This window comes from Arachis ipaensis, chromosome B05 (assembly GCF_000816755.2).
Source record: "Arachis ipaensis cultivar K30076 chromosome B05, Araip1.1, whole genome shotgun sequence".
Taxonomy (NCBI): Eukaryota; Viridiplantae; Streptophyta; class Magnoliopsida; order Fabales; family Fabaceae; genus Arachis; species Arachis ipaensis.
In genome coordinates, this window is record NC_029789.2 from 124517672 (window position 1) to 124533136 (window position 15465).

Below are 15465 nucleotides of genomic sequence, written 5' to 3' on the forward strand. Positions count from 1 at the left end.
TTACCCTTATTACAAACTGGTATCAATACCACCACTACACAACTACTATCTCAAACAAACTACCACCATTAACAATCAGTCACCATCTCAACAAAAAATAACTACCAATAACAATCTATGGAACATGGTAACAAAATACGGATCTAAAAACATAGTGCTCGGAAGAACGGAGAACAGTGGGCAGATCTGGCCAGATCGTTGACGAGAAGTAAAGCAGAGGCAACAACTGCAAAAGGTGACAGCGGCAAAGAAACAACCGTGAAGAAACAAAAAGAAGTGAGGGAGGAGAAAAGGGAGGAAGGGACGGGGTGGTAGCGGTGGTCTGGGTGGAAGAAAGGGAGGAGAGGCTGTGGTCTGGGTGGAAGAAAGCAGTGGAAAGAAAGGAAGAAGAGAGGCGGCAGTGATTTGGGTGGAAGGAAAGGAGAAAGAGAGACGGCAGCAGACTAGTGGTACGACGGGAGGAGGGGCGGCGGGGTCAGAATGATAAGAAGAGAAGATGAGAGGTTAAACTCTCTGTATTAAGTTGAAGGGAAAATGAATGAAAGGAGAATAAGAATAGAAAAAAATTTAAAGAGTAATTATAAAAATTAAATATTAAAAATAGTTGTCTATGTTTTAAGTTTAGTGTTCTACCCCTCTTTATTATACACAAATTTTGTATCTTTATGTGTCTTTGTGTCTTTTCGTATATATCAGAATTAACTAAAACCTTTTTAAACACTTGAATTTCCACTCTTTTCGTTAGTTTATTATCTTAATTACTTCTAATTTCATTTAATTGTTTCTTAGTATAGTTATCATTTTAATTATTACCCTTTTATCCTTTATTTGCTTAATTAATCATTTACGTGTTTTTTTATTTTATTTTTTTGCCATTTTATTATTGATCGTTTCTTTAATTTCTAGTCAATTTATTTTTTCCTAATTACAATCAAACCTCTCCCACCCCTCGGATTCATAATCAATGATTACACACTTTATTGCAAGTCCTAAGAAACGACCTGGATTTTTCAATTTAATTTGTGTAATTTGTGTTTTTTTGTTTTTTTGCAATATCCAAATAATTTAGTGTTTGTTTGGATTAAACTTTTTAAAAATAAAAGGTATTTTTATAAAAATAGTTTATTATAACTGAAAAATATTTGGATACAATTTTTTAAAAATTAAAAATAAAAAATTAAAAAATTGAATTACACCAACCATTCTTTCAAGTGATAGAAGGAAAGTTAATCCTTTTAGTTGATTGAATTGGTTATTTTTCTTAATGTTATTATTTGGGCCAGTAAATACTAAAAGGTAATGCTAGGTAAAAAAAAAACAATCAAAACTTGTTTTATTTAACATTAATTAATTGTTGTAATAATTAATGAATACTAAATAAGGTAAATTATAGCTGTTTTTAACTGATTTTCTTTGATTACCAAACATTTTTAATATTAAAATATGAAATACTTTTATTTTGAAAAAGATATAAATGATACTTTTAATTAACTGCAAGTTTAAAATAAAATTTTTTAATTTAATTTAAATACAATAAGATATTAAAAATAAATAAAGATACATTCTTGTCAAATTAACGTAGTTGTATAATAAATTTAATTCAATTATAGAATTGAAAGTGAATCAAATCAACTTTAAACCAACTCAAACTTGATTAGTTAAGATTTTAATAAGTTGAGCCTTAAGATTGTGAGCAGAATTTAAGTTAAAATTTAATTAAATTTAAACAACAAATTTATCCTAATTAATCTAATAAGTATTGACTTAAAATAAATTAAAATATTATATTAATCACCAACACTCTAACATATAATACGCAGCCTCAAAAATATTTGTTCTTCATGTTAAACTTTTTTTTTTCAAAGATAAATATTATTTTATTAATATAAATAAAAATATTTCTATAAGAAAGTACAAAAAAAATTAGATATTCCCATTTGATTGAAAGATTAAGAACTTAAAGAAGAGTAAAATAAAAGTAAAGAAACTTAGCAGCATGGATCAGGTATGGCTCACGAGTTCACGCACTAAATTGCTGGCTTTTTTCATTATCTCTGGTGCCAGGCTTATTACCTTCTCAAAAACACACCGATTCCTCGCTTTTCAAGTGCTCCAATACAGCACCGCTATGAGGAGGGTCTTTTGTCTACCGTCGAATTGAACCGCTGCCCAGGATAAGACTCGTCGCTACCAATTGAAAAAGGTCTCTTCTTCTTTTATCCATAGGTCAGAGGTTATTAAGTTTAGGTTCCATATTATTGAAGACAGGGGCATTGTAACAAAGCATGAGAAATTGATTCAGCCTTCAACATGCATCTTGGACAAGTGGCAGGAATGGATGCAAACCGGCTGTAAACTTGTTGCAACACCGGAAGCTTTTCATGAAGACTTTTTCATAGAAAAATCTTAATTTTATGTGGTAATTTCAACTCCCAAATGCTATTCCAGACTCTATATGTTCTGGAGCTTCAATAAAATAGAAGAATGAAAAAATCCATAAGCAATTTTATATTTTGACCCAACTTCATATATACCAGATTTTGTCCAACACTAATTAACTTCGAGTGTTAACTTACTTTACTCATTCTTAAATATTTTTACTAATAAATAAAGAGTGTTACAATTTTTTCGAGTTAAATAAATTTTAAGTATTTATTATAAAATATACATTTTCTTCTTAAAATTTAGAAAAAAAATTAAAAATATCCTTACAACCAATTTTTTTAAAAAACTTTAAGATTAATTTAGTAATAATTTTATAAAAATAATTTTTAATATAAATAAAATTAAAATTTTTAGTTATAATAAAATATTAATTTAATTATTCTATTAATTTTATATTTTTTATTAAATTTATAATTAAAATTTTATTTTATTTTATTTTTAATTTTATAATTAAGTTATTTTCGTATCAATAGCGTCAAAATTAAAAAATATGTAGATAAAGATTTAGTTATTGACATTTAACACACTTCTAAGTTCTAATATAGATTGGAGGAGAGGGCTCGTCTTTTACTAAGGATGATTATCCGCATCGGAGTGGCCGCCTTATTTGAAAAGAGAGAGTGAGAGACAGAGACAGTACCCTCTTCTGTCCCACGCGCATAAACCAACAAAAGCAAGTAGACCATGAGAGGTGGGTCAGGTGGACAACGTAGTTCTCACTTCTCAGGGCATGTCAATAAATTAAAATAGTAGAATCCAATCATATGGAATTGTCCATTTACCGTTGTGAAATCGGTTCCCCTGTGTTCTCCATGTTCAATTTTGAACTGTTGAGTTAATTGCTTGTTTGGTAGAAGAATAGAAGATTACCATGGCTAACTTCGAAATAGAAGAGGAGCCAATGCTGTCACCTCCACAACGATCTGATGGACTCCGGGGTTCGGATTTTCAGGCCCGAAGCAGGTCTATGCACATTCCCATGGTCTCCCACCGAGAAGCAATTCGTACACTTGATAGTGTGAAAACCTTTCCCCAGAAGAAGAGTGGTTCATCGTCATTCTATTCCACTGCCACTCATGAAACTGTACATCTTTCCTCGTCCCGCCGCGGCGGCACAAGCCAACATTCACCCACGTCTGGCCCACTTAGATGGCATCGTGCTATGACAGGAAGGCTTCAATATAATCCTCTTCGAGCAGAGGTACTTGTGCTTTAAAAAACTCATGGTCCTTATTTTGTTTTTGTGATAAAAGAAAAAATGATAACATAGGTTTGTAGATTTTAAAAGATATCATTTTTTTTAAAATTTAATTTAGAGAAACTTTTAACAGCCAGCAATTTTTAGTAGTTTTAGTCATTATTTAGTTAATACAAATATTAAATTATTTTTAATAAATAAATTTTATTAATTTATGTGTATAAATTCTGAAAAATATAAATACAAATTGTATTGATTCATGTGTGCAAAATTCTAGTAAATATAGGTGTAAATTATATGTTTCTATATGCAAAATTTATGTGAATATAGGTGTAAATGATTGCTGGCCAAAAATAATAATATTTATTGGTCATGTAGCATTGTTCTTTAATTTATATTTATTAAAATTAAAATTTTAATATAATTTTATATATTAATAAATATTTAAATTTATTCTAATATTTATATATTGTAACCCTTTTTTAATTTTTAAAATTATTTTACTATATGTAATTCGTGTTATTTGTGTTTATTCAAAGTAATTTTTAAACATAAATATTACTAACTTTTAAAAAGTTATTTTTCAAGTTAGTGTTGATGAACTATTTTCTAAAAGTAAAAATTTACAAAACCAAACCAAAGTCTAAGAAATTCAAATAGGTTTGGTCACAAGGTGTTTTTCTTCCAAAAATAAATTAGGTTTAATTACTCTTAATCCTTATAGTTTTATTAAATTTTTAATTTGATCTTTATAGTAAAACTTTTTCTTTTAACAAAAGAAAGGAGAATGCAAATGTAATTCACTACATAATCTCTAATTAATTTAACTTGCAAAATATATGGCATTACATCTACGTCCTTGTTTATTCTGGTTACCATACAGGATACTATCTGATTATTATTCTTAATTCTTCAAATTATTGTTTCACTACTTAGCATTGCTAGTTTTGTTATCATTGTCCACTTTGAGGGGAAATTTTGATAACATTGTAATATTATGTATTATGCTATTGCTTTCATGTAACCAAGTTTATTTCTTTCTCCAACGTTGAGTGTTCACAGTTTGATAGTATTTTTGAGGGTTCTGCTTGGAGAGTCCCTTCATTCTGCTCTTCATGTGTTCCTGGAGTTATACATCCTGACAGTGTAAAACAATGGAACAAGATTATAGCTATTTTAAGCTTGGCGGCAATATTTTTGGATCCATTATTTTTCTTCTTATTGTATGTTGAAAAGGTATGTTACAAGACTTTGTCCTATTTATAACCCCACCATTGATTATTTAATATTTGTACTTATTGTTTGTCTAGAACAATTAAATCAATAGAAAAATAATGTAAACATAAAAATATCATTTTATTTTGATCATCAGAGAACTCAAATTCATTGTTCTTCCCTTTACTTAGTTGAATTATCTTTCATGTTATAGTTACAAATATTTTCCTGATACCATCTGAACATTTTATTTGCATTTTTCATATTCATTGTGCAGCATTTGAATTGCATTGTTATCAGTCGGACAATGACGAGACCACTTGTTTTACTTAGAAGCATAAATGATTTAGTATATTTCATGAACATGCTTCTCCAGGTAATCTCCAAGTTACAACCTTTTAGAAATACTCTAATGAATGTATTTCAGTAAAAGTTTCTTGGCACCAAAGGAGGACCAGGGTATAGAAACTTTTACATCAAACATAACTGTCTACTAGAAGATTATTAGATCATAAAATAACCTAAGGAATGATAAATACATGTTGCTCAACTTTTATGTATTAGTAAATAAAAACCTAATACATAAGAGTGGTTGGCCATTCAAAAAGGTGTTTAAACACTGGAAATTGAAACTTTTAATAAATGGATAGTGCAAAGAACATGTAGCTGGTAACAATATGATTATCTAGAAAATTTCTTGAGATGATTGAAAACATGAAATGAAATAGCATTGTGATCTCATGGATAAAGATTAATAAGCATAGCTCCAGCTTGTATAACTCTGTAGTTTCATCTTTGCAGTTTAGGTTGGCTTATGTTTCTGCGGGGTCAAGGTTAAGGGGTACTGATTTAATTGACGATCCAAAGAAAATTGCTCGACATTACCTGACTAGTTATTTCTTTCTTGATTTGTTTATTGCACTTCCTCTACCACAGGTAAATGTCTTACAATCTCACTTTCTTTTTCATGATGGCATGCTTTTTTCTCTATTTAAAAAAAAAAGAAGATATCCACTTAAGTATTTTGACTATATCACCCATTTTATTTTTTTATTTTTATGTGAAAACGAGATATAAAAGCTATTGAACATGAATGGTCATTTCATTTTCTCTCCATTTCCTAGAAATCAAATCTTCAGTAAAATTTGTGCTTCATGGTTAAAATTACATGCTAGCTTGTGCAGCTAGCCAAAGAGTCTAGTCCAAGTGAAATGAACCTATCCATCATATCCACTAAATATTGCAATCATCCTTTATTTGTCATTATGAGAAAATCATTCACAAATTCCCTCTTTCTACACTATCAACTAAGATTCTTTATTGTTCAAACAGAGTTTGGATTTATTTGTAGACTTCCAAACTTACTTTATGGTTTAAAACTATCTCCATTGGCGTGTTTTGAACCGTCAACCTTGTATTTCAACAATTGGTCATGATTTGCAGTTAGATAGATTACTCGGTATTTTATCTTCCTTCTTTGTCAAATCTAAGTATTTATCTTTTAGTGTGTGTGGAAGATATTGCCACATTGGTGATGAGGATAATGATATTTGTAAGCTTAAAGAACATAAACATTTTCAAACCAAGGATTTAGTGTGCCTCAAGTATTTTCTTGGAATTGAAGTAGCTCAATCTTCTACTTGGATTGTCATTTCTCAGGGAAGTGTGACCTTGATATCTTAGAAAAGATTGGTCTGTCATATAGTTGACCTTTGGATACTCCAAGGGATCCAAATTTTATGTTGTTTCCATGATAAGGGAGCCCTTATTATATTGCAACCAATATTGGATACTTACTAGGGAAATTACAGTGGGTTTCTTCACCTTTAAATAGATAATCCTGTCAGGTTATTATGCAAGATTGGAGTTAACTTGATATCTTGGAAATGTGAGAACAAAGTGTTGTGGCTAGATCAAGGACTAAAGCAGAATATCAAGCAATAGCCTAGCAACTTATCACTAATATGGGTGAAGCATTTTCTACAAAGGCTAAAGTTTAATTTGGAGATATTAATTAGATGCAGCTCATATGTGACAATCAAGCATCCTTGCACGTTGCCTCAAATCCAACATTCCATGTGAGAATCAAGCATAAAAAGTAGATTATCATGTCATTAGAGCAAAGGTTCAATCTGGATTCATTGTGACTCACTTTGTGAATTCCATTGATCAATTAGTAGATATCACAAAGTCTATTAGGAACCCCGAGTAAGTTGAAATTGTAGCACACTTTTTGCATATGATTTATAATTTTATATGATTCTTTGAGGGGAAGTGTTGAACATACGAAAACATCAATATATATTTTTTAAATTTTGTTGTAGAGTTATTACTCTAAGTAACTGATGTATTTATTGTGAGAAGTTGGTACTGTTGATGAATTCAGCTGTGTATATGGAATTATGGAGCTCTATAATTAGAATAAAACACACAAAATGAGTGTTCCTCTCTTATTTTTCTATTACTTGTTACTCTCTATAGACAATCTCTGAAAAATTTACTAATTCTTATTTTAGCAATAGATGCTCCTTGTAACTTGTCTGAAACCAAGTAGCCTAAAAAATCAACCTAGTTATATGCTAGAAATGATTTTATATCTAACAACTTCGATGTTTTTTATAGAATAATACTCAATTACTCATCAAACTCCTTTTCAGTTATATAAATAGTGTACATTATGTGCGGATCACAGTATTGTTTCTGCTGCCAAATGTGCAGATAATAGTATTGTTTGTGCTGCCAAGATACTTCGGTGCGAGTCATGCTGAGAGTCTTTTATGTGGAGTGATCCTTGTGCAGTATATCCCCAGGTTATTCCGATTTTTGCCTCTGCTAATTGTCCAGTCTCCAGAAGGATTCATATTTGAGTCAGCATGGACAATTTTGTTATAAATATCCTCATTTTTATACTATCTGGACATGTCGTTGGCTCTTGTTGGTACCTCTTTGGTTTGCAGGTGAGTGAAAAACGTTCTTGTTGATACCTCTTTGGTATTACTTGGTTCGATTGAGTTCCTCGAATCTTCATATAATTGTCTGTAATACGGTAATGCAGTCTAAAATATTTACAAAATAAAGTGCTTTGTCAATATGTGTGCGCTTTTGCATGGAAATTTATTGCACCCTTTTTCCCCCATTAATTGTATCTTAGTGCGTCTCTTTTATTATCATTGATCATAAAACTATACTACAAATTTCGGATAACTTTAGACACAAGCAATTTGATTATGCAAATGAAGATTAAATAATATTCAACTATTAACGTTACTCTTTTCTTCCCCATCCTTCTTCTAGAGGGTTAATCAATGTTTGCGAGATGCCTGCCATAATTCAGTTGTTACTCAATGCATGAAGATTATTGATTGTGGGTATGACCGTTTCTCACACTATACATCATCAGATTCAGAAATGTGGAGAAACAATGCAAATGCAACTGCTTGTTTGAATTCCTCTTCTGGTGCTTTTGATTATGGGATATACGCCAATGTTGTACAACTTACTACGCATCCTAAAATAGTCAAGAAGTATGTGTATGCACTGTATTGGGGCTTCCAAGTATGCGTTTCATTCTTCCCTTCTGTTTATTTTGTAAATTTTTTTTTACATTTTACTAATTGCAGATCTCATTTTTCTTCCATTGGAGGAAAAAAATAGTCTTGTTTGTAAACCAATCCTTTTTCTTTCCTATTGTCAATTTTATGGTTGATCTTTCTCCAAAATGGATCATTGGTCGCTCCTTTAGGTTTCAAGTGTAGACTAAGCACTTTCCTATTTTATCTTGAGTTAGAAATATTATTTAATGATATGAATGTGGAAGACAATGCTTGAATTTATTAGCGCATGCTCATGGATACTCTAATAGTAAACCAATAATACTAACCTTGGCTATTATATATCCTTTCTTATCTTGAATACAGCAAATCAGTACTCTTGCTGGTAATCAAACCCCTAGTGATTTTGAGTTCGAAGTCCTTTTCTTAATGGCAATCACAGGAATAGGACTCTTGCTTTTTGCACTTTTGATCGGAAACATACAAAACTATCTTCAAGCTCTCGGTCAGAGGTAGAACTTTGTTTTCTTTCATGCTGTGTCCATCCTAAACTTTTCTGTGACAATGTCTTCACTCTAAATTCTATCACCACATCAATATTCCTGTAAGTTTGACTGTAGCTGATATGTAGCTCACATTTTTGCCATTTTTTCATTGAGATATTTTGAATAGATAATGAAGAAGTCTGCTATAAATATTGTAGTTTGTCATTGCATTATTTTATTCTCATTGGTCGGTTTAACTTTTCTAACATTGCCAATCTTAATTGAGATTTAATAATGAAGTTCTACTGTGTTACGGGTTACAGTTTGGTCAGTGTATTTTCTTCCATATTGCTTACAGGACACTAGAAATGCAACTTAGAGGCCGTGATGTTGAGCAATGGATGAGCCAGTTTCACTTACCAGAATATCTTAGAAGGTCTGAAATGCTTTTATTCTCTTGATGAATCGCTTCCACGTTGGATCATGCGTATTTTCCAATTGGTTGATGTGATTCATTGGTTATTAACTTAGGCTGCGGTTTGGTTACGAGAACAGGACAAGAAAAGATACTGGGAACAAGATACAAAGGACAGAGACACAAAAATTAGTATTCTTATTTTTTGTTTGGTAATAAATTAGAACTAATTATAAAAATCTAATCCATTCCTATTTTTTCTCATTCGAAAAATTTGGGAAGAAAAATAAAATAATAAAAAATATAATTATGAAAAATTAACCAGAATAATGAAAAAAAAAAAGTTGTGTTTCTTGTTAGTGTTTCTATGTCCTTCCTGTTATGATGGACACTAAATACACTAATTTAGTATCTCTGGACACAATGTTTCTGTCCATGTCTCATCTGCCAAACACGTTTTTGTATTTGTATGTCCATGTCTCAGTGTCCCATGCTTGTAAACAAAGGCAGTCTTGATGAACATGAGAAGTTTCATGTTTGTAATAATTTTCTTAGTTTGTCAGTGTAAATGCTTTGTGTTGCATAACTGGTTTTTGGTTTAATAATCTTCTTCTTCCCGTTATTTTAATTTATTTTTTGAAAAGGTTTAATAATCATTTACTACTCTTTATATGATAACTTTCTAAATGTCTACAATATTTATTGTTCATCTGGCTTACAATCATCATATTCACATGGATCAATTCCTTTCGGCCATAATTGAATTGATGCTGAAACTGTAAATATATAAGCAGCTACTTCTTACGAGCATGTATGTGCTTTGAATGCAATAAATATAGTATGCCTCGTATTTTTTTAATTTTGTTTAGGCTGTATGTTGAATTAAATTGTGGATAACATAAACACAAGTGAGATAGGATTTCTATCATGCAGGAAAATAAGACATGTTGAACGGTATAATTGGGCTGCAACAATAGGGGTGAATGCAGAAATGCTTATGGAGAATATGCCAGAAGATCTCCAAAGAGACATAAGGCGTCATCTCTTCAGATTCATTAAGAAAGTAGGCACCAAAAATCTTGAATATCTGTGGTATCTTGCTAGTTATGTTTATGCCAACTCATCTTGTTTACACTTTGAGTGGATCATAATTATGTGGTTTACATATTAGATGAACTACACAATGTCAGCCACTATGTTTCATATGAATTTCTGTTTGCCTAAGGTTCTCTATTCATAACATGATGGAAATGGAATCAAACAAATGTTTAATAAGAAGCCGACATATGCTGAACAACCTTGAAAATTCTCGATAATGGTGAGTCTGAGGATCTACCATTCATGCAGGTTTGAATTTTTGCTATGATGGACGAGCCTATTTTAGATGCCATTTGTGAGAAGTTAAGACACAAGATATACATCAAAGGAAGCAATATCTTGTATAATGGTGGTCTAGTGGAGAAGATGGTCTTTGTTATGCATGGGAAATTGGAGAGCATCGAAGGAGAAGATGGAATTAGAATGAGCTTAACCCAAGGGGATGCTTGTGGTGAAGAACTCTTGCAGTGGTGTTTGGAGAATTCATTACTCTACACAGGTACAACAATCTTAAATGATGTGATGATGTGCCTCTTAAATATTTTCTATCATTCATCAACATGATTTACAATATGATTTCTACTGTAGCAAGCAGAAAAATAAGATTTCCAGAAAAAGTCTTACTTAGTGAAAGGACAGTAAGGGCCTTAACAAATGTGGAGGTGTTTTCACTCCGAGCTGATGACCTTGAAGAAGTAATAATTCGTTTCTCAAGATTCTTTCGAAGTCCACGTGTTCAAGCAGCCCTAAGGTCAGTTGTTCCCTTTCTCTCATTATATCTTGATTTTCAGTTCAGCATAATCATCTTCCTTATGACTTAAAAGTATGTTAGTTAATCAAAAATTATAATTCTACATACACTATTCTCATGAACTAATTATAAAAATCTAATCCATTCCTATTTTTTCTCATTCAAAAAATTTGAGAAGAAAAATAAAATAATAAAAAATATAATTATGAAAAATTAACCAGAATAATGAAAAAAAAAAAGTTGTGTTTCTTGTTAGTGTTTCTATGTCCTTCCTGTTATGATGGACACTAAATACACTAATTTAGTATCTCTGGACACAATGTTTCTGTCCATGTCTCATCTGCCAAACACGTTTTTGTATTTGTATGTCCATGTCTCAGTGTCCCATGCTTGTAAACAAAGGCAGTCTTGATGAACATGAGAAGTTTCATGTTTGTAATAATTTTCTTAGTTTGTCAGTGTAAATGCTTTGTGTTGCATAACTGGTTTTTGGTTTAATAATCTTCTTCTTCCCGTTATTTTAATTTATTTTTTGAAAAGGTTTAATAATCATTTACTACTCTTTATATGATAACTTTCTAAATGTCTACAATATTTATTGTTCATCTGGCTTACAATCATCATATTCACATGGATCAATTCCTTTCGGCCATAATTGAATTGATGCTGAAACTGTAAATATATAAGCAGCTACTTCTTACGAGCATGTATGTGCTTTGAATGCAATAAATATAGTATGCCTCGTATTTTTTTAATTTTGTTTAGGCTGTATGTTGAATTAAATTGTGGATAACATAAACACAAGTGAGATAGGATTTCTATCATGCAGGAAAATAAGACATGTTGAACGGTATAATTGGGCTGCAACAATAGGGGTGAATGCAGAAATGCTTATGGAGAATATGCCAGAAGATCTCCAAAGAGACATAAGGCGTCATCTCTTCAGATTCATTAAGAAAGTAGGCACCAAAAATCTTGAATATCTGTGGTATCTTGCTAGTTATGTTTATGCCAACTCATCTTGTTTACACTTTGAGTGGATCATAATTATGTGGTTTACATATTAGATGAACTACACAATGTCAGCCACTATGTTTCATATGAATTTCTGTTTGCCTAAGGTTCTCTATTCATAACATGATGGAAATGGAATCAAACAAATGTTTAATAAGAAGCCGACATATGCTGAACAACCTTGAAAATTCTCGATAATGGTGAGTCTGAGGATCTACCATTCATGCAGGTTTGAATTTTTGCTATGATGGACGAGCCTATTTTAGATGCCATTTGTGAGAAGTTAAGACACAAGATATACATCAAAGGAAGCAATATCTTGTATAATGGTGGTCTAGTGGAGAAGATGGTCTTTGTTATGCATGGGAAATTGGAGAGCATCGAAGGAGAAGATGGAATTAGAATGAGCTTAACCCAAGGGGATGCTTGTGGTGAAGAACTCTTGCAGTGGTGTTTGGAGAATTCATTACTCTACACAGGTACAACAATCTTAAATGATGTGATGATGTGCCTCTTAAATATTTTCTATCATTCATCAACATGATTTACAATATGATTTCTACTGTAGCAAGCAGAAAAATAAGATTTCCAGAAAAAGTCTTACTTAGTGAAAGGACAGTAAGGGCCTTAACAAATGTGGAGGTGTTTTCACTCCGAGCTGATGACCTTGAAGAAGTAATAATTCGTTTCTCAAGATTCTTTCGAAGTCCACGTGTTCAAGCAGCCCTAAGGTCAGTTGTTCCCTTTCTCTCATTATATCTTGATTTTCAGTTCAGCATAATCATCTTCCTTATGACTTAAAAGTATGTTAGTTAATCAAAAATTATAATTCTACATACACTATTCTCATGAATGGCTCACTGAGTCCAGAGTTTAATGAAGGTTTTGTGTGGAAGTTCTTCACCTACATTTATTTGTCTACATTGCTTACATAAATAGATCATCGATATTAGTATGGTATTTCTTAGTTAAAAATGAAAAACGAATATTTGTGATCTGATACAATTCTAACCCTTTAGAACAGGGAGTAAAATCAAAATATGTTTTCACCTCCGGAAGTGAAAAAATGTCATTATGTGCATGGAACTAGTAAGAATAAGCATATTTGTGGTTTTCACTATAAAAGTATTTTATTTTCTTTCATTTTTTCGATGTACATGTCTGAATAATTTTTTGGTAATTTGTGATATTTTAGGTATGAATCACCTTATTGGAGATCCCTTGCTGCAACACGGATTCAGATGGCGTGGCGATACAGGAAGAACCGATTAAATCGTAAGCGTGCTGCCTCACAAACAAATTAGGGTGTAGATTGCATTGTAATATATCTGTAATATGTGCTGCTTATTAACACATAACATGTGTCCTTTGCTTGTATAACTGGTAGAAATTCATGTCTAAAAACAAGAGATGTTGATATCCAAATAATACTAAGACGGATAAACATAGTAAGAGTTCCAAGTTGGGGGAAGAAAGTTGGATGTGCTTTGATTCCCTCACTAATTGTCTGATAATGTTGAATTCATTGAACTCGCGGCACTTTTTTCAAGCAAAATTTAACTATCATGATTCATGAGTCATGACTATAGCAGCTCTTACTACCGAAGGTTAACTGACTACTGCTTTTATGGAAATGAATTTGGTAAGTAAAAAATATTTTTTCATGTTCTTATATCATATTTAGTTTTTTTTTTAAAAGCATTCATATGATTTTTACTTTTCCAAAGAAGTGATCATTTTATCATTGTGAATTTCAGGCCACCAATTACTTTTGCATTCTACTGGTTATTGGCATTGAGTTATATTTTAATAAACAGTGCAGAACAATAAAAACAACTAGAAGCATTTTTCTTACAATGCAAAAGGCCCTTTATTTATCGTTTTACCTGATGCAAATGTTGCTTATCTCTTTGGCAAGGAAGAGAGAAACTTTGACATTTTCAACAAATGTATCCTTAGGTTCAAATGTATATAGTTCAAGAATATAGTTTGCAAATAGCTAACACTTGATTCATCCAGATAAATGCATCAGAGGATGAAAACCCTGTAATTTATGTCACAAACAACTTGCCATTTATGACTCATTGCAAGGACTCGTTCGTTTTTTTTAATCCAAAATGCATAAATTGCAGTAGATGGTTGCGATTTATGACTAATGCTAAAAAGTGTACTGCGAGGTGTTTGTTGAATTCAAATTTTGTTATAAAGCGCACTTATCGGGTAGATTCTGATACGTTTTTAAACTTCTTATTCCCTAGTGCAATTTCTTTAGTTTCTAGAGTTAAATCAGAATTTCTTGGTGCAATTTACCTGTTTTTCAGTTAAAAAAAAAATTTTCATTGCGATTTTCTATTTTAAGAAAAAAGACATGTAAATAATATTTGTATTCGGAAAAAGACATTGTTAATTAATTAGATATTATTTTAGCTTAATTTTATGAAAAATTCTAATAATTGATTACCTTTCTCATATCACGAACACCGACCTTTGATCCATTTTGAACAAAAAAAGATAATTTTAATTGGATAACAATTTTGTTATATACATACAAAAATTCAGTCACCACTGAATAGAAATATATATATATTTAGGATTTATTAAAAAAATGATTATTGATTTTAATTGGATCCATATCATAAATTGTTGAAACGATAATAAAGCACCTAATCTGTGTTTTAATTTCTGAATATGTCACTTGAATAATTCTTCTTTATCTACTGGCTAGAAGATTGTTAAAAAAAAAAAAAGTCCCATATGGTATGTAAGTTGTCACTATATAGTTATTAAAATCAAACTATTAATCGAATCGATCAAACTACTAAGTGTGTGTTTGGATTAGAGTTTGTAAACGATAGTTTGTATAAAATTAATTTTACAAACTTAATTTTGATAAAGAGTGAGTTGGTGTTAACGTTATTTATGTTTGGTAATTTTGTATCAAAATGGATTATAATAAAATGAATGTTGTTTGGATTACATCATTCAAAATTGCGTTTAGACAAAAATTACTTAAAAAGACATAAATTTATATCATTCAAAACTATATTATTTTAATACTCTTTGACTATAATTTCTTTTGAAAAGAATTTAAATTTATGTGTTAAAATTTAGTACTCTTTTAATTATAATTTTTTAGTACTCTTTCTTAATACTCTTTTGTATTTAATTATATTTTTCTAATAAAATTTATATTATAAAAATTAACAATAATAAATAAAATATATACTAATTTAAGAACATATAATAAAAAATATACAAAGTCAAATAAAAAAAATAAAGTTCTATAAAAAAAT

The 15465-nt window shown here is 30.7% G+C and overlaps 1 pseudogene; it reads left to right on the forward strand.

The window, feature by feature from the left end:
- On the forward strand, positions 2980-13752 carry LOC107644019 (annotated as a pseudogene).